The sequence below is a fragment of the Antechinus flavipes genome, chromosome 4 (assembly GCF_016432865.1).
Source record: "Antechinus flavipes isolate AdamAnt ecotype Samford, QLD, Australia chromosome 4, AdamAnt_v2, whole genome shotgun sequence".
NCBI lineage: Eukaryota > Metazoa > Chordata > Mammalia > Dasyuromorphia > Dasyuridae > Antechinus > Antechinus flavipes.
In genome coordinates, this window is record NC_067401.1 from 156511362 (window position 1) to 156536702 (window position 25341).

Here is a 25341-nt window from a genome sequence, read left to right on the forward strand (position 1 = left end):
TTGGAAATTAGGTATTCTAATTCTAAAGAATGAGTTGGTCAAACAACAAATCACTGAAACAATCCATAATGTCATCCAAGAGAGAGATAATAATGAGACAACATACCAAAACCCAATGAGATGCAGTCAAAGCAGTTCTTAGAGGAAATTTTATATTTCTAAATAGCTACATGAATAAAATGGAGAAAGAGAAGATCAATGAATTAGACATGCAACTAAATTTTTTTAAAAAGAACAAATTAAAAATCCCCAATTAAATAACATATTAGAAATTTTGAAACTCAAAGGAGAGATTAATAAAATAAAAATTAAGAAAACTATTGAACTAATTAATAAAACTAAGAGCTGATTTTATGAAAAAATTCACAAAATAGATAAACATTTGGTTATTTTTATCAGAAGAAGAAAAGAAGGGGAAAAAATCACTAGCATCAAAAATGAAAGGGAAGAACTTATCAGCAATGAAAAAAATATTAAAGAAATAATTAGGAGATATTTTGCACAAGTCTATGACAATCTAACCAAAATTAATGAATATTTACAAAAATACAAACTGCCCAGCTTAACAGAAGAGGAAATATATTGTTTAAATAGTTCTATTTTTAAAAAAAGAAATCAAACAAGTCATCAATGAACTCCCTAAAAAAAAAAAAAATCTCCAGAACCAGATGGATTTACAACTGAATTCTTCCCAATACTACATAAATTATTTTTAAAAATAGGTAAAGGAGTAGTGCCAAATTCCTTCTATGACACAAATATGACACTAATACCTAAACCAGAAAGGACCAAAAAAGAAAAAGAAAATTACAAACCAATCTGTAATGAACATTGATGCAAAAATTTTAAATAAAATTTTAGCAAAGAGATTACAGCAACTTGTCATCAGGATAATACATTATGATTAAGTGGAATTTATAGCAGGAATGTTGGTCTGATTCAATATCAGGAAAACTATTACCATCATCGAACATATAAATTTTAAAAACCCAACAGAAATTGTATGTTAATCTCAATAGAGATTTCAGAAAAAGCATTTGACAAAACACAGCACCCATTCCTATTAAAAACACTAGAGAACAGAGGGTTAAAGGGAGCTTTCCTTAAAATAATAATAAAGGTGTATCAGAAACCTATAGCAAGCATTATTTGTAATGGAAAAAAGCTAGTCATATTCCCAGTAATATCAGGAGTGAAACAAGGATGTCCATTATCACCACTATTATTCAACATTGTAGTAGAAATGAGGAAACAAAACTACTACTCTTTGAAGATGATATGATCAGATGATTAGATGATCCTCGAAAACCATCCAAAAACTACTGGAAACAATTCTCAGCTTTAGCAAAGTTGCAAGATATAAAATAAACCACACAAATCATCTAAATTTCTATATATTATTGACAAAGTCCATCAGCAAGAGATTGAAAGAGAAATTCTATTTAAACTTATTGTAGCCAAAATAAAATACTTAAGGTTCTACCTACAAAGACAAATCCAAGTGTCTTTGTAGGTAGAACCTTAAGTATTTTATTTTGGCTACAATAAGTTTAAATAGAATTTCTCTTTCAATATATATATAAATACAATTACAAAATATTTTTCACACAAATGAAATCAGATCTTAACAACTGGAAAAATATAAATTGTTCATGGCTAGGCAGAGCTTATATAATAAAAATGACAATTCTGCCTAAATTGGTCTACTTGTTCAGTGTCAAACCAATTAAACTGCCAAAACACTATTTTATGGAACTTGAAAAAATAATAACAAAATTCATCTGGAAGGAAAAAAAGGTCAAGAATATCAAGGAAACTAATGAAAAAAATGCAAAGGAAGATGCTTAGTAGTGCCAATCTTAAAACTATATTATAAAGCAGCACTCATCAAAACCATTTGGTATTGGCTAAGAAATAGAGTGGTAGATCATGGAATAGATTAGATATACATGACACAATATGCAAGGCCTAAAGCAATCTCCTATTTGATAAACCCCCAAACTCTAGCTTCTGGAATAAGAAAACACTATTTGACAAAAACTCATGAGAAACCTGGAAAATAATATGCCAGAAACTCAGCATAGACCTACATCTCACATTCCATACCAAAATAAGGTCAAAATGGAAACATGATTTGGAAATAAAAGATGATCCCAGAAACAAATTAGGAAAATAAGGGATAATTTACTTATCAGATCTTAGAAGAAGGTGGGGGGAGATTTATGATGAAAGAAGAACTATAGAATATGATGAAAGGCAAAATGGACAACTTTGATTATATTAAATTAAAAGGGATTTACACAAACAAAACCAATAGAAACAAGATTAAAAGGGAAGTTGAAAGCTGGGGGAAAAACATGTAGAGCCAGTATTTCTGATAAAGGTCTCATTTCTAAAAGACATAAAGAATTGTGTCAAATTTATAAGAATGCACATCTTTCCCTAATTGATAAGTGGTTAAATGATATGAATAGACAATTTTCAGATCATAAAATTAAAGCCATTAATAGTTACATGGAAAAAGTGCTCTAAGAGGATGGAGCCAAGATAGTGGAGAAGGCACACACAACTTTCTGAGCTCCTCTCATCCTCTACAACCAACTACTAAATTCAGCCTCAAAAATAGTGCTTGACTGCTAAAATTCATAAAAATTAGAAGAACACAACTTACCAGACAAAGATAATCTGGAAGATCACCAGGAAGGGTTTGGTCCTGAGGGGCCAGGAACAGGCAGGCAGGGAGAGACTAGCACCCTGAGCAGACCAGGGGGTGATCTCTGTGGCTAGAGAAGTTATAGGGACAACTCTGCTATAGGCTAACTGCTCTACCTTGATTACAAAGCAGTAAACTGGCAGAGAAATTAAAGCCTAAAACAGAGGGTACTCTAAAAAACACCAGAAGCTAACAAGATCTGGCTTTAACCACCCAAACCCAGAAATGACTCAGGCAGACCCGTAACACAGCTCTGCAGCCACATCCTGCAGTACGGGGCTTTTGTGAGGGCAGTTACAAATCTGCACGGCATGGGGCACAGCCCAGGGCAGCCTCTAATCTGCACAGTGAGGGACTCAGCCTGGGGCAAAAGAACTTCCCCAGCAGACTGTGCTTCCCAGGGAACAGACAGTTCCGGTCCCTGCAGGGCTATTCATTGCTCAGATGCTAATACCCACAGCCCCAGGACTGGATTTGGCTTGGGCTAGTGAAGTAAATGATACAACTACCTTAAATTCTCTGGATCCAGAAAAATTACTCAAACTCATGAAAATCAAAATCTTATTTTGCCAATTGCTTTTTTCCCTACAATACTTTTTTTTTTAAACTCTCTTGAGTATTGCATAGAAATTTAATCCATATGTTTTCTGATTCATTTACAATTAGCTCATCAAAATATTTTGTTAGAGCTGAGTTTTAAGGGCCAATATATGCTCTATGGGCTTTCCCCCAACTTCAAACAGCAAAATCATGTTTTATCAGCAAATGAAGCACAAAGAAAGATTGAATATCACTACTAAATTCATAATTTCTAAAAGTTAGAAAGTATTATGAGTTTGGAAAATCTTTTTTTAAGTGTCTTTATTTTTCTCATTTCATTCATTCTGATATTCTATTTCTACCTGTATATGATGATGATACCACTTTCACCACTCTAGTTATTTAAAATATCCTTTTTGATAAGGACAAGACAAGGAAAAAAAGATCAAAGTATGTGAAATGATCCATGATATAGATAGGAGGCAATGGATTAGAATGTTCAGAGAAATGTTGGAGGCCAATGAATGCTTTAGAGTAGGGATTGATGCTATAATCAGATTTCAAAGGTAACTAGTACAAACTTCTATTCATTAAAATTGGAAAGAAATGATTGGATTTCTCATCATGTTCCAAGAAATGGAACATAATGTCAAAATGGAACCATATTTATCAAAAAAGTAAAAGAAGCCATCCAGTCATGTCATCCAATTGATCTCCTGCCCTAGCAGAATGATAGTATAGCTCTTTTTTTAACAGTAATATTCCTATGAAGCTTTGAAATAAATAGAAATGTGTAATGGGCTGAGGCTTGAGTTGATGCACTGAGGTCCCAAGCACATGAGGCTAAATAGTAATTGGACCATACTCTATTAATATATAATCTTGGAGAAAGAATGGCCCCCGCCCACTCTTTGTGCAAGTCCTGATGTGTTGTATAGGAAATGACGATTTTGGTGGGTGGAGGCAGGGGAGTGGAAAAGGAAGGGGAAGGAGAGACTGCTTGCTTTTGCCATTGCGATGACCTTTCTGTTTGTTTCTTTTTTTTTTTTTTTTTTTTTTTTTTTTTTTGCTTTTGCTGAGGCAGTTGGGGTTAAGTGACTTGCCCATGGTCACACAACCAGGAATTGTTAAGTGTCTGAGGCTGGATTTGAACTCAGGAGTGGAGATGGCTCAGTGGGTAGAGAACCAGTCCTGAAGTCAGGAGGACCTGAGTCCTCCATTATTATTTAATATCGTATTAGAAACACTAGCCTCAGCAATAAGAGTCGAGAAAGATATTAAAGGAATTAGAGTAGGCAATGAGGAAACCAAACTATCACTCTTTGCAGATGATATGATGGTATACCTAGAGAACCCCAGAGATCCTACTAAAAAGCTATTAGAAATAATTCATAATTTTAGCAAAGTAGCTGGCTACAAAATAAATCCCCATAAATCCTCAGCATTTTTATACATCACCAACAAAACCCAACAGCAAGAGATACAAAGAGAAATTCCATTCAGAATAACTGTTGATACCATAAAAATATTTGGGAATCTATCTACCAAAGGAAAGTCAGGAATTATATGAGCAAAAATAAAGTCAGACTTAAATAATTGGAAAAAATATTAAGTGCTCTTGGATTGGCCGAGTGAACATAATAAAGATGACAATACTCCCTAAACTAATCTATGTATTTAGTGCTATACCAATCAGACTTCCAAGAACATATTTTAATGATCTAGAAAAAATAACAACAAAATTCACATGGAACAATAAAAAGTCGAGAATCTCAAGGGAATTAATGAAAAAAAAATCAAATGAAGGTGGCCTAGCTGTTCCTGATCTAAAATTATATTATAAAGCAGCAGTCACCAAAACTATTTGGTATTGGCTAAGAAATAGATTGGTGGATCAGTGGAAAAGGTTAGGTTCACAAGACAGAATAGTCAACTATAGCAATCTAGTGTTTGACAAACTCAAAGACCCTAACTTCTGGGATAAGAATTCATTATTTGATAAAAACTGCTGGGATAACTGGAAATTAGTATGGCAGAAATTAGGCATGGACCCACACTTAACACCATATACCAAGATAAGATCAAAATGGATCCATGACCTAGGCATAAAGAATGAGATTATAAATAAATTAGAGGAACATAGGATAGTTTATCCCTCAGACTTGTGGAGGAGAAAGAAATTTGTGACCAAAGATGAACTAGAGACCATTACTGATCACAAAATAGAAAATTTTGATTACATCAAATTAAAAAGCCTTTGTACAAACAAAACTAATGCAAACAAGATTAGAAGGGAAGCAACAAACTGGGAAAACATCTTCACAGTTAAAGGTTCTGATAAAGGCCTCATTTCCAAAATATATAGAGAACTGACTCAAATTTATAAGAAATCAAGCCATTCTCCAATTGATAAATGGTCAAAGGATATGAACAGACAATTTTAAGATGCTTAAATTGAAACTATTACCACTCATATCAAAGAGTGTTCCAAATCATTATTGATCAGAGAAATGCAAATTAAGACAACTCTGAGATACCACTACACACCTGTCAGATTGGCTAAGATGACAGGAAAAAATAATGATGAATGTTGGAGGGGATGCGGGAAAAGTGGGACACTAATGCATTGTTGGTGGAGTTGTGAACGAATCCAACCATTCTGGAGAGCAATCTGGAATTATGCCCCAAAAGTTATCAAATTGTGCATACCCTTTGATCCAGCAGTGTTTCTATTGGGCTTATATCCCAAAGAAATACTAAAGAAGGGAAAGGGACCTGTATGTACCAAAATGTTTGTAGCAGCCCTGTTTGTAGTGGCTAGAAACTGGAAAATGATTGGATGCCCATCAATTGGAGAATGGCTGGGTAAATTGTGGTATATGAATGTTATGGAATATTATTGTTCTGTAAGAAATGACCAGCAGGATGAATACAGAGAGGACTGGTGAGACTTACATGAACTGATGCTAAGTGAAATGAGCAGAACCAGGAGATCATTATATACCTCAACAAGGATACTGTATTCTGATGGAAGTGGATCTCTTTGATAAAGAGAGCTAATTCAGTTTCAATTGATCAAGGATGCACAGAAGCAGCTACACCCAAAGAAAGAACATGGGGAAATGAATATAAACTGCTTGCATTTTTGTTTTTCTTCCCGGGTTATTTATACCTTCTGAATCCAATTCTCCCTGTGCAACAAGAGAACTGTTCGGTTCTGCACACATATATTGTATCTAGGATATACTGTAACCTATTTAACATGTAAAGGACTGCTTGCCATCTGGGGGAGGGATGGAGGGAGGGAGGGGGAAAATCGGAACAGAAGTGAGTGCAAGGGATAATGCTGTAAAAAATTACCCTGGCATGGGTTCTGTCAATAAAAAGTTAAAAAAAGAAAAAGAAAAAGAAAAAAGAAATAACCAGCAGGATGATATCAGAAAGGCCTGGAGAAGCTTACATGAACTGATGCTGAGTGAAATGAGCAGGACCAGGAGATCATTATCTACTTCAACAACAATACTATATAATGATCAGTTCTGATGGAAATGGCTCTCTCCAACAATGTTATTAATCAAATCAGTTCCATTTGTTCAATAATAATTAGAATCAGCAACACCCAGCCAAAGATTTCTGGGAAATCCCTCTGTTTTTGTCTGCCTGCATTTTTTATTTCCTTCATAGATTAATTGTACATTATTTCAAAGTCTGATTCTTTTTTTGCAACAATATAACTGTATGTATATGCATACATATATTGTATTTAACATGTACTTTAACATATTTAACATATATTGGTCTACCTGCCAACTGGGGAAAGAGGTGGAGGAAGAAAGGGGAAAAATTGGATCAAAAGGTTTTGCAATTGTCAATGCTGAAAAATTACCCATGCATATATCTTGTTAATAAAAAGCTATGATAAACTTTGCATAAATAAAAAAGATAACAAAGTAAATATGATTTCCAATCTAGTTTAAAAAAAAGTTAAAGTATTTATGGGAAAATACTGCAAAATAAAGAAAATAATTAGCACTTGATGAGACAGAAGATCTCATAGATTTTGAGAAGAGAATGAATCACAGAACACTGTTTCTAAATGACTTAAAAGAGAAATAAAAATTATTTGAGTAGATTTTGTGAACTCCACAGCAGAAATAATTGGCAGAATGAGAAAAACTTGAAGCTATTATGGTAGATTTCATTTCTCACTAAAGAAATAAGAAAGAGGAATACTGATTGGTCATGCAAATATGTAAAGTTAAAAATATCTGAAAGACAGTTTTTGTTAAATGAATGTGAGGGTGAATGCAGAAGTAGAATACCTATAGTAGAAAAACAAGCTAGAAATATCACAGACTAATACATACAATACCCTGCCTATAGGTGAATATCTTTTGAGTACTAAAAAAATGGAAGGGTACATTAAAAAAGGAAAGAAGGAAAGGATGAAAGGAACCATGTGATGTAATTTAACATTTTGTAAGCTAACAATAAAGAAAAAAGATAAATCATCTCTCTGTGAAAAGAGACCATACAAGAAAATGGAAAATGAGGCAAGGAGATAAATTGAAAAAGATAGAAAAGAGAAAATCTTTCTTCAGTGGTTGAAGAAGGTAACGCTGTTGAATGGCCTTATAGATGATGAGAAATATTCTTTAAAGGGAGATGGAGATCTTACAATGGACACTATGCTAAGAAAAATGGAAAACACACAAAAAGAAAGACTATCTTCAAAAATTTAAAGTATCCAGACTGACAATTTTAAATAGAAAAACTAAAATAAGTCAATCTCAGAAATGGAAATAAATCTAGTTGTAAAGGAACTATCCTCCAAAAACAGTCTCAGTCTTAATGGATTCGAAGGCAAATTCTATCAAACTTTTAAAGAACAATTAGTGCCCATATTACACAAATTATTCTCAAAATTAAGAAAGAAAGCACCCTACCAAAATTCTTTCAAAATACAAATAGAATCTTAATCTAAGAATCCAAGCAAGAGACAAATAAAACACAGAACTATAGATAAATATTCATGAATATTTTAAAATGTTAAACAAAGTCTAGTCAGACTAATGGAATTTTTTTTTAGAAAAATTATTCATAATAATCAAGTTGGATTTGCAGGATGATTGCAAAGATACCACAGTATTAAGAAAACAATCAACATAATTGTATGAAAACTTAAAACATCTTAATCATGAATAGCTCAATAGATACGAAATAAAGCATAACATTCATTTTTGCTTAGAAAACTTACAAACATGCATAGAAGAATTTTTAATGTTATAAAAATCATCTATTTAAATCCAAAAACAAGCATTATAGACAATGGCAATTTGCTAGAAACTTTTCCAATAAATATTAAAGTAAAACATGGACACTGAATCTTTCCACCATTATTTATTAAAATTCTGGATATATTAGCAACAACCATAAAGCAAGTAAAAGAACCAAAAGCATAAATATTATCTCAATAAAATAAAAATGACTATACTGCCATTTTACACTTTTAATGTTATAACAATAAAATTATCAAGTCGATATTGCAAATGTGGTGAGTACAGAAAAGTTTTAAAAGATTGTTATGAATTGATGCAAAGTAAACAAAGCAAAGCCAAAAAACTACATATGAGGACAACAATATAAATGGAAAGAACAACTGCACACACACATACATAATCAAAAATGAACATTGAAAAATTATAATAAATAAAATTGATTCAAAAGCAGAGCTAAGAAGATGTTCTGAACTCTCTCATTTACAGAGGTAGGAGGGAAATGTGAATTTCACATGTTCTAGGACTTTTTCAGAAGTAATTAGTTGTTTTAATTTCTTTTTTTCTTCTTTTTTTCTTTTTTGTTTTTAGATATAAATATAATTTGTTATTTGGGATTGTTCTTTGTAAGGGAGAGGAATACTGGGGAACAACATTGATTTAAAAAGCAAAAGATTTCAAAAAATTAATTTTTGAAAGAGCAGAGGGAACAAACAGTGAAAAATATATGGAGGAGGAGGGTTACATATGACCTGAAGGAAAGGAAACTGGTATCCAGGTATAGCCAGATCTGTCCTCTAGAAGTCATTTGAAACATACAATTTGAGACTAGTGAAAACTTAATTCCCTCATTATGGAAGGAGATCAAGACAATTTTGAGGTCCAGCTGGGATAAGGGCTGGCATCAAAAGAAAAGGATATAGAAAGTGAGCAATGATGAAACATAAAGAAAAATAAAGATTTGTAATCACCAAAGATTCTGGAAGAAAATTCAGTTTAAAAACTTGAGCATAAGAAGATATACCCACAAGTGAGAAATTTAAAAAGTATAGAAGAAGGACTTTCAAATGTCAAAGATATTTTGAACATCTCCAAGTAAATATTAAACAAGGAAAAATAAAATAACACTTGTTAAGACTGAGGAGCAAGCATGGAACCACAATAGGATATTCCTGAATTATTCAAGAAAAAAGTAAAAATTATAAAAGAATTTATGGTCTGAGCAGCAGAAGTAATTAGAAGAACAGAAATAGTTGAATCCACCATAGACAGTCTCTCCAAAGGGAGTGGAGAAAGGACTAATAGAGGGAGAAGACTAAGTGAGGGGAGAGAGATAGAGACAGAGAGAAAGAGAGACAGACAGACAGACAGACAGATTTGCCACAATGTGAGCAAATTTCCTGCTGCTATATTTTTATGAGGTGGAGAAGTAAAATTCTGCCACAAACCCAAAGGTCAGTTTATGCAGGTCTACTTTCCACAGTGTGGTGAGGGATGAAAGAAGGAGTACTGTGAGTATTTGGCCTTAGAGATTCTTCTAAGTTATTAATTCATTAAGTTTTTCTCTTGTATTGTTTCTTTATGTTCTAAACCATGGAGATAGCTGCAATTATTTTATTTCTTGCACATGATCCTGAAGAGATGTGAGAGGTCATAAGGATCAGAGAAAACACACAGTTCTTTTTGCTGGTCACATGATCCAGAAGTTCTCCTTTTATTTATAAAATTATTTTGACTCTTTTTTTTTTTAAATTCTTGCTTTTTTTCCAGGAACTCTACTTGACCTTGTAGTCAAATTGTGTTTTTGTTTAATGATTTCTTTGAACATGTTTTGGAATCATTATATTCTTCTTAGTTTCTGTTTGGGATTTGCACCTTAAGCATCATTCTCACTAAAAATAGTCAAATTGTTTTTTTTTTTTTTGTTTTTCTATTCATTCTTCCAAACTTTCATTGTTTCATGGATCTGGATTTTGCAATAGGGACAGGCTCTGCACATTTCTGGAGAAAATATTTAGGCTTTGATTTGTCTTATTTCCCAGTTTCTTGGGTCTTGTTCCTGCTTTCTCTGGCCTATTAAGTGCTATGTACTTCAAGGACCTCAGAACTAGTTCAAACTTGGGACATGCAAACTGTCTGTAAGCCCCAAAGCGCTCTGAACTAGGGCAAAATATAATTACCACCCTCCTGATCTGAATTCCATAAGATTCTGACCCTTGTTTGTGTCTATGAAACCCATTTGTCTGTCTGACCATATGATATATGGTATCAGACCTTTAATCTGAGCTTCCTATCTTGGTGATTCTGATGCAGGCATTAAACTGACCTTGAAGCTGAAATTAAAATCCTTCTCTGCTCTTCTGGTCAGAACCAAGTGGCTGCTGCCCCCTTCTTCTCTTCTTTGCCTCAGCCTTAAGCATCATAACCACTTTGTTTTCTGATCTGCCATCTTCCAGTCCCTTTCTCATATCTGTGATGCAGTTCTGGGGTGTAAATAATATCATTTGGTACTTTTTCCCCACTTCTTCTCCAGGATCAAGTCCTACTGTTCTGGATCCAAGATCTCTTCTTGCCCTACTACATAGTCCCAGGCCCTAAATTGGTCCCCATTGTAATGGGCTGAGGCTTGAGTTGATGCACTGAGGTCCCAAGCACATGAGGCTAAATAGTAATTGGACCATACTCTATTAATATATAAGCTTGGTGAAAGAATGGCCCCAGCCCACTCTTTGTGCAAGTCCTGATGTGTTATATAGGAAATGACGATTCTGGTGGGTGGAGGCAGGGGGGTGAAAAAGGAAGGGGAGGAGAGCAGGTTCCTCAAGGACAGGCAATAGTAGAAAGGAGAAACAGAGACATTAAGACTCTGCTCCAAAAACAAAAGAAAGGGGGAGCCACAGGTCACCCTAGAGAGCTTCTAAATCTAGCTCTTTATACTATTAACTTCTTGATTTTTGACAAAGATGCACTGGCTCCGGCAGACAGGTTTTATAACCCACCGGAAGGGCGGTGTCCAGTGCGAGCAGCTCCACTATCTTTAGATAATCGCCAGGTGATGTGGAGAGTCCCAGAAAGTGGTGAATGGAAGGGACAAGATAGGCTAACTGCTTGGGGGAGAGGGTTTGCTTGTATCTCTACAGGTGGAGAAGGAATCAGATGGGTGCCAACGAGCCGTATTTGCTTTGTCCATCGCAGAGAGACAGAGCAGACCTTTGAAATGAAGGAGAAGACCCAAGAAACATCAGGTGGTTCTGTTGCTGATTGTGCTCACCATTGAAAGAGTGTGGCAGTTATGGCGTTTGACTCATGGACATAGAAAATCATTGGACTTCAAAACCCTCAGAAATCATTGGATTCTCTGAGACATTAGATTGTTGTAGGACTTTAAATCCCTCAGGAATCATTGGATTCTTTGAGACATAAGACTTGAAAGCCCTCAGGAATCATTGGATTCTCTGAGAAATGATATGACTGTTACAGGACTTCAAAATCTGCTAGAATCATTGGATTCCCTAAGACATAAAAAGACTTTTGCTGGACTTCAAAAACTTGGGGGGGATCATTGGATTCCCTGATATGTGAAACAATGGACAATAGATTGTTTTTGGACTATCTCTTGGCTGCTGAAGAAGGTGTATGTGTGACTACTGTTTACATACTCTCCTTCTAGGACTTCTGGCAATCTTTTACAACACAATGTTGATTTATATTGTTTGTTATACCGTTACTTGGGTGAATAATTCATGTTTGTTACACCACATCAAGCCTTCACTAACTGTGGGGAGAGTCATCACTAATAGCCTCTGTGTTGTTGCTATGTGCTTGTGTAATACTTCCCATGCTGATAGGTTTGTGCATAATAAGACCCTTGAGCCCAAAAACCTGCTAGCAACCCCCACTTCCCTTTGGTGCTTTTCATCTCCCTTCCTGAGATGTCAGGGAGGGCGTGATTATCTCCTTTTTAGTGCTTTCACCTCCCTTCCTGAGAAGTCAGGGGGGTCGTGATCACCTCCTTTTCAGTGCTTTCACCTCCTTTCCTGAGAAGTCAGGGAGGGTGTGATCGCCTTCCCTTGGGGGCTCTGACCTCCCTGAGAAGTCAGAGATGGCATGACCACCTGTGTTCTAAAACAAAAGAAAGCGGGAGATGTAATGGGCTGAGGCTTGAGTTGATGCACTGAGGTCCCAAGCACGTGAGGCTAAATAGTAATTGGAACATACTCTATTAATATATAAGCTTGGAGAAAGAATGACCCCCACACACACACTCTTTGTGCAAGTCCTGATGTGTTGTATAGGAAATGACGATTCTGGTGGGTGGAGGCAGGGGAGTGAATAAGGAAGGGGAGGAGAGCTTAGATCGCTCGCTCTCTATCTGCTAGCTGGCTTCCTGTCGCAGCTGCCTATATTGCTATCGCAAACCTTCTTGCCCATATTGCTATTGCAATCTTTTTTTCACCTCTTCACTTCAATAAAGACTGAAGATTTTTCCCTTAACCTGAGTTCCTGACTCCGGCTGATTTTAAATACGCAGTCATTACACCCCATATTGGAAAGTTTGACACAATAATCTATTGCATGAACCTACTTTCCAGTTTTTACCTCTCTCAGTCTCTGTATTCCAAACTGGACTGGAAAAATTATTTGCTGTGATTTCCCCTTAAATTCCCCAATGAAGCCTTGTTCTGTTTTGTTGTCTGGGTCTTTGTGGCGTACTTGTAGGAGAGTTCGTATGCATATCTTCTTCAAATCTGGCACATCTGGAGTCATCCATATTCAACTGAATCTATGCTCTGTCCTTCAAACAGATTCTCTCAGTATATTCAACTGAGGGGCAGATTCTTTCCAAGTCTTAAAAACAATCTTGTATCTCTCATCAATTATTTTTTTCTGAGGAGCTATATTTCTTTTCAATCTGATTTCATCAGTGTTCCTTCTACAAATGTTCTTTTAATGCCCTTTTCAGCAATCAAAATGTCCAGATTCAAAAGTTATAGTACTTCACATAAATATGAATGGAATAAATATGAAACAAGTTAAATATAATGAAGTATAGGGTAAGTAAATAGCCCCTTATAAATAAAACTAACAGGGGAGAGGGGAGAATCGCCTATGTGAACTATAAGATCTCTTCTAACACAAGCATCTTATGAAATCTCCTTTGTGAAATATTACACATATTAGCTTTAAAAAATCTATAAATATTCTGATAATTTTAAATACTTTATGTACAAATTACTCAATAATAATAGAAAATTTGATGTGCAAAGCCTAGTTAAACTCTGCAAATTGGTTTATTAGATAATCTCATCTTTTCTGTAAATTATACTCTTCATTTGTCCATTCTGGACATCAGATCCCTTTTGAAAACTTTGCCAAATTGGTGATGACATTGCATAAAGGTCCTCTAGGAACTCTCAAACTAAATATAACAGCACCAGCATATTTTCTTTCGCTGTTCTTTCTTGATCCAACTCTTTCTTTTATGGAAACCAGTAAGAAACAATGCTAAAAAGACAGACCTTGAGTCTTATCTTCCAAGGCCAACAAGTAGGCTTGAGAAAATGAGAATCATTCACTTTGCCTCTTGTATATTTTTTTCTTATAGGTAAAAGTTATTAATCTGGAGGCTCCAACCTTGTGGGTTTCGAAAGTTTGGGTGAGTGAATCTCTGGAATCTAGGTATATGCCAGGCTTTGACTGCACTGATGTCCAGAGTGCAAAGAGTGACTTTCAGAAGTGATTATCAGGATCTAGCCTAATAGTAGCTGAGAGAAAGAGTCATATAATATTGATGCCCCATCTCAATGTGTCCTTGGTATGGGAGCTATGCTCTAAAAACTGTACTGAGTAATCTCAGCCTCCCCAGAGATCATTGTGAGACAGGGGAGAATATGACCCTGACACATTGGGGGAAAATTTTTGTTCTTTTGTTATTGCTATATCTTCAAAGTAAATATCCCTATATAAAAGCTATTTATATAAATTGTTAAATGGAATTGGGGAGCTAGACATAGGAATTTAAATAGTGGTAGAAACACAGCTAGTTGAGTTTGATCAAATGACATTATAGAAGAGATTTCCCAAAACTCTTCAGGGGGAGGGATCCTAGAATTCTGAGGGGAAACCATAATATCCTGGTTGTAGGATAATAATCCAGAGAATAAAATTAAATAAAACTACATGTATATGAAAACAAAATAATTCACAGAAAAGTACACTATTCAATCAAATGATATATGTTTAATCAAATTGATAGAATTGGCAATTTTGAAGATTGCCTTAAGATTGACTTAAATGAGTCAGAAATGATGATTATTTCTCCAGTAAGCTCAAATATTTCAATAAGAGTCCAACTAGATAGGATCTATCCTAATACAATTGGCTCAAATAGAATTTTTTGGAGAGAGAACAACATATTAGTTGACAAAAAAATCAGCTTCTTCTAAAAATAACAATTAGTACATTGGCCCCAGACTTTCTCCTTGACCTTGACCTGTCTGTGATACCCAAGAAGCAGGAGTTAATTAGCAAATTAGATGGGAAAAAGTTATGTTTTGACTTTTTCCCCCATGCATGCAAAAAAGTTACTAGGATAAAGAAAAGGGGAAAAATAATATGACAGACCTCTGACTATGAGCCAGATCACTCAGACTTTTCTGTGTAAAGCGGCAGCCATGGCACAGAGTGGGCAGCCTGCCATAGTAAAAATTCAACAATTCCCGGGCATGGAAAAAATGTTGTGAAAGTCTCTTAAAGGGAAAAATGCCTACCCAGTCATTGAAGAAGATGGAAACAAAACATAAACAGATCCAGAAGCAAGATATTTTGATTGCTGAAGTTTAGGAAATGTGGAAAATAAGGAAATGAGATGAAATAAGAACTGAATCTAATTATTCTTTTTAATCTAACCATATACAAAAATTAGATGTTCACAGACTCCCAGTGAAAGTTCAGATTCTGACAGATACTTCAGGACAGGTTCTAAGTAGCAGCAAATAAAAATGACCTGATACTTCAAGACAATAAAGCAGTGAAATCTTTGAACTACTTTAAAGTGAATAAAATAATTGAAAATATCTTTAAAAGCTTCTATAATCCTGCAGACATTGTTTCTGACTTCCATAAGTTTTCACATATATGAAACTCTTATGAAAGCTTAAAGTTCCATTCATTTTTCTTTGTTTTTTTTTTTATTATTTTCTTATTTATGTTAGTGCTTAGGAGAGACAAAAATTTCAAGTGTATTCTATTTATTTTAAGAAAAACATCTGTAGCCAAAAACTTTCACTTATCTAGCAACTGAATCTTCACTCTTTGAAGGCAATGTACGTTGAATGGGATGGCCTGAGTTCTGGGAGCTCTGATGAATTGATCAAGGGAAATATGGAAATAAAGGTAAAATAATTGTTTCTAAATTCCCTATCAGGAGATTAAAATATAAGCTGTGTTTGGGACCCTCTGGACCCTCTAAGAAACAATTTTTACAAAATGTAGATTTTTGGACTTTCTAGCACATAGTAGGAAAACAATGAGTTGATCAAAAGTTCAAAGCATACTTAATCTCAAATATGCTGAATGCAGTAATTAAATTTTTACTTCCAGTGAATAAGATCCTGTAAAATGGGCAGGTATTGAAAGAGAGGAAAGGATTTTCAGAGGTTCATTTTACCACTGACATTTCAGGATTTCCTTAAACCAAGGAAGACACACCTCCAACAGTTTAAGTAGTGTGTCCAGTGGCTTAGGCTACTATCTTTTGTCATTACCAGAATAGATACAAAATTGTATAAATAAATTCACTCGCCAAAGGGTTAATGTTCAGCTGCTTTCTGAAAGAAATGTGTTCATCTTCAGGCACAACCACATCTCTGACATTCATATCTCTGAAGATATGAATCTCTGAATGCCTAAACTCCTGCTCCCTTATTTTAACCAAAAGGGATACATTTGGAAATGATTGAAAACACACTGTCAACTTGTTTCTGACCTAGGTATCTTGGGTTTAGGATTTGCTCTTTTTAAACTAGTTCCTGTGGAGATAGATTGGTCATTGTGGGCAAAAGGGACGCAGTCACTACCCTTGAATTCTTATGGAACATTTATCTATGGGAACCAGATGCGGAAACAGTTCAAGGATCATAAGAGGTGATGTTTCTTGGAAATTCTTACTTCATAAACAGTACAGAAGGAAGTGGCACAGACAGGACAACCAATTTTTCATTTCAGAAGCCTGATGTCTAACATCCTTAATTGAATCAAGACTTTGCAGGATTTTTGATGCTTTGGTGAATATTCACATCTTATCACAATCTGAATAAATATCTTTTGACATTGTGAACAAGGCATATTTGAAATGGCATTGAATATGAATGTAAATGAAGTGTCCAGGTAATAACATGTTCATCACAGAGTATTATGGTTGATCGATTTCAGATGTCTACTTTTTTTTTTCTTTTTTAGCAATGACAGATTGATTTGAGACTAGGAAATGGAAAGTAAGGGTGGATCACAAATAAATTAAGTCACTATTCTTGTCCTAGCGATGCAGACTAACTACAGTTAAAGTTTGTAGAGGAAATGTTTTTCTTTATTACTTAATAAATGCCCTTCTTTATCTGAAGAATGAGTTATTTGAAGTGTGCCATTATTTCTTTCAAGAACCAAGTCCAGAGATCTTCGTGAATTGTACTGAAATAGATAAAGAATTCTTTACACTTCTACTTGATGTATTATACACATTAATGATCCTAACACCACCAAAAATAAATGGATTTTATATTTTGTATAATGTGTATAGGTGTAAGTATATAGATGTATACACGCATTTGTTATATATATATACACACATGCATATGTTTACATTTATATATGAATATGTACATGATGTTAATAGTAGTGAAAGATGGGATCTGATAAATCATGTCTGAACAAAGAGAAATATCTATTGAAGTTTAGAGCTTTTTTGTTTTGCTTTATTTGGGTTTTTTTTTCCAACTTATTACCATATAAAATCCCTTACCCACCTTATAGTATAGACACTTTACATAACTTAAAACATCTGATAGGTGGCTCTAAGCTAAATTTGATTGTATTTTACTATCAAAACATGAGCCCTTTGCCAAACTTAGAAGAAAGTGCATCTTATTCTTTTACTATAGCCTCCAAACACAGCCGCAAGATTATAGTTCAGATTGTCGACAGACTGAGTACATTATGTTCACTTTCCTGTTCCCTTTGTAAATGTTGCAATATGAAAAGCTATCAGTAGGAAGTCCTGGGACAATCAGATGGCAGCAATCATCACGAGTGTAAACAAATTTAGAGCATAATAAGAAGATTAGCCTGAGAACTGGAAATGAAGAAATAGATGCATTCACTAGATAGAATCAAGAACCTCAAGATAACAGGACCTTCATCATCTATCTGCTGTTGGATAGTCAGTGAATTAAAAGTCACCAGAGGTTCTGTCCTGAATATTGTAGTTGCATATTAAAAATTAAAAATAAAATAGCAACCCACACACACACACAAATCTAATTCTAATCAAATTCAGTGAATATCACACCTATGTGAAAAACATTAACACCAACTCTATTCTCCTTTCCCTTTCTAACCAAAATTCTCCAATATTACTGTTTATATTTCAAGTTATTTGGCTCATAGTCAGGTAGAAATAAATTAATTATGGGTACACTAGTTGCAGATATTTTCAAAGTATTTTACCCATTCTTATGTTTACATAGCTGACCTGAGAAAATAGAGAAGATTCTGCATTGAAATGGATAATATACAGGAAAAAAAATGTGCCCAGTTTAGTTACTAGATGACAAATATATAGAGAAGAAAGTTCCAAGAAATCAATATGCAAGATTTTCAGATTCTATCTCCTATGTAGTCCAGAGATTGTCATCATGTCATTTAGATTATAAACCCATTATGCCCTATAATTTTGTATTTTGCTCAAAGAAAGGAAAATTCAATCCCCTGTAGGAATTTCAACAAATTTCATTTGATTTAGCAAACTGGGTAGGGCAGTAGTTGCCCAATTTAGATTTCAACAAAAGTTGAAGGTCTGAAATGGATAAAAATCAAAAACAATGAAAGGTCTAGGAGAAAGAATTTAGATACAAATCAACATTTTCCAACTTTGAAAGAGTGAGAGGTCTAAATAATTAGATTTGAAGAACTCAACAAACAACTTACCACCAGTCATAGGCTGCATTCACAATTTTCCTCACTCACTCATTTACATATCCTCAATAGAGAGAGTATGAGAGGTTAAAAATTAATAAAAGATATAAATATAGCATAGTTCCATATACACTTGCATGTGTTCATCCATTTATCCATGGATACATATATATTTAAATACCATACATCCATACATCAATTCATACATACATACACAGCTATCATTTTAAAATATCTGCTAGTGCTAAGCAAGAGGGATAAAAAGAAAGATAGGCTATTTGAGGAGCTAACGAGCTAGCAACTGGGGGGTTCATAAAAAATTAATAATTGATCATCCTAAGAGAACTTGGGTTTACAGAGGAAAGAAGACGTTGAATAAGGAAGGCTGCTGAAAGAAATAAAATCTTTTCCCATCCTCTACCAGGAAATGAAAAATAATTTCAGAACTAACTCTTTTAGGAAGTCAAAAAGGAAGAAGTTTCTGCTAATCTCAAAAAGTGTCATTACCCTAGCTGAAAAGAGCACTTGAAGCATTCCAACTGAATAGAGCATAGTAACACTTCAGCTAAACAGAACTTATCCCAAAAGAATGTGGAAAACAATACTGAAGCTGTCTATTGAAAGGGAGAAGAGGGAAATAAGTGAATCAACCTGTTCAATAGACATGCCATACTCTTTTTAAATGAGACCTCTAATAGGTTAGATCTCTGATGGGCCTGGTCTGTCAGCAGCTGCCCAGAGACCTACCTAATGGCTTAATGGTCTACCAGGCCCCTTGCAATAGCCACTGTTTAACAGACTGCTTACCCCTCCTGGAAGCAGCAAGACCTGATGAGTAGCCAGTATAGTCCCTTAATGACTAGCCCAGCAGCAAATTGGCCCATCCAACTAAAATATCATGCCACAGGATGAACAAGCCCAGATGAACCATCAGTCTAGCAGAAACAGAATTCTTTGTTAAATGCCCGACTATCTGGATAATGGAGAAACTTACAGCAAACTTCAAGAGGACCTCTGACATCTTGATCTTTGACCATTGAGGCCTTGCAATTCCAGAATTGTGGGTTGCTCTAACATGTGTGTCCCTCACTACCAGTGTACTGAGTATTTGAGTATTCTGCCTACTCTTCCCTCTTCTGAATTCTTAGGGGTATTTCTGGAAAAGAATATCCCTAGTGAGAAGGGAAATGATTCGTTATTGGTTTATACTATTCAATTTCAGTAAATGTTTTTGGGCAGCTATGTGGTGCTGGTCTTGAAATCAGAAAAAGAAAACATTTATTTATTCATGATTCATATTCAGCCTAAACACATACTAACTAGTTACCTAGGCAGATCATTTAACATTTTCCCCTTCATTCCTCATCTATAAAATGAGCTTTAAAAGGACATGGCAAATCACTCTGGTGTCTTTACCCCCAAAATGTCTCAAATGAGGTCACAAAGAATGGAATATGAAACAACTGAATAACAACACTGTTATTTGAATAATTGATTTTACTTGAGATCTAATCTAGTCTATTGACTGTTAAGGGAACTTTCATGAGGAGGTGGTTCATAAGCTAGTGTTTGAGGGGATAGATTATACTCACAGGGTGATCCTTAGAATACTGGGAATAATAACAGCCATTCCTCTGTAGACCCGAAATACCAGTGCCAATGTTATTGGGAGTTAATCAAGGAAGACATGTGAGGATGTCATAGTTCCTAAAGATTTTACTCTGTAACTCAGCATTAATAAAAATAAGGTATATGTTCTGCCAGCATTTTTTCAGTCCATATTGACGCAATCAGAATAAGATTTCACAATGGCACTAATCAGATTTATTTGAAACGCATTAAAACGTTAAAGGAAATAAAAAATAGGAATTTAGAATACCATTTTGATATAATATTGCCATTCTTTTAAAATCCAAACATATAAACTAGATAGTTTAGATAGTTTAGAAAATAAATTTAGATTTAAAACTACATAGGGAAAGTTTTGAAAGCTCATGATTTTTATAAATTAAGGGAATCCATTAAGCTGTCATAATTTCTATGTTGGCTTACCATTTTTGCATTTGGAGAACATAGTAACATGTCTTTATTTTTTCCATATTCAAGGTCTGAAACATTTTGTTATCTACATAGATTTTTACAAATAAAGAAACTAAGGCCCAGGAAAGTTAAGTGAATTACCTGGTGTCACAAAGGTAATAAGTGGCAGAGGTAGGATTTAAAACAAGTGTCTTTCACAACAAAGCCACACCATGCTGACTTTACCTGTTCAATATCTTAAGCAATTCCTAAATATGTAAGAACTATCATGAAATAAACTTAAAAATAAAACTTTTTTCCAACAAATTTACCTTTCCTCAGCAGATAGAGAACTGACCCTGGAGTCAGCAGGGCCTTAGTTCAAAACTCAGCTTCACACCCACACACTTAATACTTCCTAGTTATGTGATCTTAGACAAGTCAATTAACCCCAATTGTCTTGCCAAAAAAACAAATTACCTTTCCCCAATCAAAAAACTCCAAAAACTGATGACATTTAATTTGATTTTTTTAAATTCTGCTTTTCATGACATGAACAACAATGCTGAGGTATCTCCATTTTGTGTTAATGGGTTTCCTATTTTTAATAGTCTCATTCAATGTCTTCTCAAAAAAAAAAAAAAAAAAAAAAACAGGAGAGAGAAATGAGAATATGTTGAATGTAAAGGATAAGGAAGGGGGAAAAGTTTTAAACTTGCAGTTCTTTATAGCTAATGAATTTAATCTTGTAGCATGGGTATGTTTTGCATATATATACTATGTAGTATATGCACATATATATTATTTATATTAATATATAATTGCTATATATTATGAATGTATATTTGTGATATATATTTATATATATATGTATATATATATTTATATTTCTGTTGTCTGTTTCTAGAAAAAACATGTGTGCTATTTCAGTTCTTGGCTCTTTGGAAATGATAAAACTCCTTGCTTGCTTCCATCCCACAATGTGTGATGGCTGCATGCTGAAAGGAATTTGATGCCTTGAGATGATAAAGCAATCACTTTACTCACTCATGAATAGGGAGTATCAATAACTCAATAAATCTTTTCAAGGGAGTGACCTATTCTCAGTAGTTTTTTTTTTTTTTTTTTCCATTAGGTGAAGGCTTGTGAGTACTCTCGAAAACTCTCGTTGGAGTGGTATATTTGGCTTTTACCTAGATTGCCTACTTTCATGTGGAATTCCAGGGTTCAGTTAGTTCAAGTTTCAACCTATTCTCCCTGAAGCTTCTTCTGATTTTGTGTTGCTTTATCTGATCTTATTGGAAAAAAAAAACATCAATTACAAGATAGATGTTTACTACCCAGGAGGAAATCTTGTGTGTTCAAAAGGCCCAGAGGTTCTAGGTCCATTGAGTGAGCTGACCAGTGGACAGAAAATTTTTGCACTGGAGAAAGTGACAACTTTGAAAAGGAGTCTGTGTCCTCATTTAACTGGCCACTAGATGAGGAATTTAGGAGCACAGTGTAGAGTCAAAGTGAAATTTAACAATACTTATTAAGCAGCCCCACAAATTATAACGTTTAAGTCATAACCTTCCAAAAAGATCAAATTATAAGCTAATTTTCTGAATTCTGCTTTAAATCTTTATGTCAGTGAACTCTTGTGTTTGTTCTATATTAAACATTCACTTTGTGTGCATTAAATACATACCTGCTCTTTCATATCTGATTTATATTGTATATTCATTACCTTCTACTTTTCCTCTTTGGGAAGAATCTAGACATTAACCAAAACATAAGCTTAATCATTTTTTTCCTAAAAATGCATTTTGGGATATTCCAATGAATAATATGAGAGAATGATCTTACCCCCTCTGATTAAGGCCTGCACTCTCTTGGGACTGAATCCTCTCTGATTACATGCATTATTCTAGAGTTGAGAGGGGCCATTTAGAGAGAGGGAAAGAAAGTATGATGCTTTTAGCCAAAAGTTACAATAAAACCATTCATTATATTTATCCCACCAAGCATGTAGACTACAATAAACCAAATTCTAGATTTCAAGCAATACTTCTAATCTAAATATCATTCAAGTGTCCCTAACTATAAATGTCCATGGTTTACTTATTTTGAAAAGGAAGTGTAGCAGTATCACTAATAAGAAGATACCTCACATATATTGACAAATCCCATTATGGTATGGTATAAAGAGTTCTAGATTCTGGATCAGAAGTCCTTCCTATTCATGTATAATTGTTCCACAAGCATTTGTTAAGCATTTAGTTAATAGATTCAATGAGTACTTATTAAATACCTGCTAGGAATTGTGCTAAGTACTAAAGATACATGACAGAAATGAAATAGTTCCTATACTCAAGGAACTTATATTAAACTGGAGACAACAGATGTGTAAATAAATACAAAGCAATTTGGAGGAGGGAGGAAAAGCAGGGAAATGTAATCAGGTTGGAAGATAAAGGCTTCATATCGAAAGTTACACTTGAATTTTTAAGGAAATTATTCATTCTAAGAGACAGAGGAAAGACAGTAATCTATCCCAGGCATGGAATTCAGTTTTCATCAAGGCACAGAGAGGAAAAATGTACTATAATATATGAGGAATAGTAAGAAGGAAAGTTTGGATAGACTAGAAAATGTGAAAAGATAATCATTTAAGATTGTATATGATTAAGTGCTTGTATTTGAATCAAAAATATTTTGTCAGTAATAATCTACAGATGATTGACTAATAGATATTAACTCATCTAAATACTTTATATTATAATTTAAAATAATTTATCTTATAATTTAAGTAAAAGGACAAGGTCTAAGAAATGATTAATCTAAAACATCACAGAGCTGAATCTGCATACAAGTCTCAAAATTCCTAGAAAAAGTATAGGATAATCTAGATACTTTTATAGTGACTAGACACTTTTATAGTAACTTATTATCCTTTCTTCTCCCTTAATGTCCTCCATATTTATGGGACAAACTATGCTGAGTCCTGGGTCTACAGTTTCATGTCTAGATCTCATGACAGATAATGGTTTAGGGTGAATTTTGCTATCTCCTGCCCCAACAGAATTTGTTGCTATATTCTGTTTTCTTAGGGTTTCCATGTGTGGAGTATATACAAATAAGTTAGCAACAATACTCAACTCCACCATCCTATGGCCAATATTTCAACTCAGATCAATATAATTTTAGTATATCTCTCCAATACCTACAAAAATACAAACATTTATCTCAGTTTTCATCCAGATTTTGGCCTTCATTCTCTTCACAAAGACCATCATCTGACACCAACTTTCAGGATCACAGAATCATAAACTGAGAGTAGGAGATGACCTTGGAAGTAATTTTAAAGGATGAGTAAATTGTGTCCCAAGAGATTAAGTGACTTGTCCAAGGTCTGACAAACTAAGTGTCTAATGCAGCTCTTTACCCACTGTTGGGTTCTCTGTCAAATCTATAAATAGTGGACATCTTTCTTGGCACCTAAATTCCTTAAATCTCCTTTTTTGTTGTTGTTTAATTTACCAAGGAGTCTGATTAGCTCCCTTATGGTTAATCATGTCATTGAAATATGTTGCCATTACATGGGTCTTTACCATTCTTTGAGGTTCTTGTAAAATGCTAATTTATGTAGTCACTTTTCTACTTAGTGTGGAGTGGTTTTCTGTTGATCTAATAGCTTGTATTTTGCTGGAAGATTTCTTGGAAGGATTCCTTCTTCTAGCTGGAGATTTTCACGTAAACTTGGATATAATGTCATATTTTATTCTTCTCCATATTCATCTTAGTCAGTGTCATATATAGATGGTAGATCTTCCTCAATTAACTTCTCTGTCAAGTTACAGATTGACATCTTACCTATAATCAGAAATTCCAACTACAGGTTAACAAGCAGCTATACCTTGGTGTCATACTTAATAGCATTAAGGCATATACTAAAAAGGTCATATGAACCTTATTCTCATGCCTTAGGATACCCATTGAAGACTTATGCTTAAAAAAAGGCTAAGTTCTCCTATTGCATCCAGGGCCATCTCCAGTTATCATCTAAATCACTAGGACCAGATGTCTATAGAGGGGACAGTAAGGCAGGTGACCTTTCACAGCCCTCCTTCTCTACAATTTAATCCAATTACACACCATAGCATCACATCCCTGATATGGTCCTCTTTGAAAATGACACTAAATCACAAAGAAATTTATTTTAAAATAAAACTTGCATATATGTATAATTTTACCATTGGTTAAATATGAAAACAAATTTGCCTACTAATGAAATGGATGTGCTCGTTTATATTAACATAAAAAATTAAATTTTTGCAGAATATTTGATACCTTTTATTGTTGCCAAAATTTTTGTGACTTCCGCCCATATTCAATTATGCAATGCCATTTGAGATTGTGAATTATAGTTCAAAAAACTGGGCATGCCAAAGAGTTATCAAACTGTGCATAACCTTTGATCCAACAGTGTTTCTACTAGGCTTATGTCCCAAAGAGCTCTTAGAGGAGGGAGAAGAACTCACATATGCAAAAATGTTTGTGGCAGCCCTTTTTGTAGTGGCAAGAAACTGGAAACCAAATGGATGCCCATCAGTTGGAGAG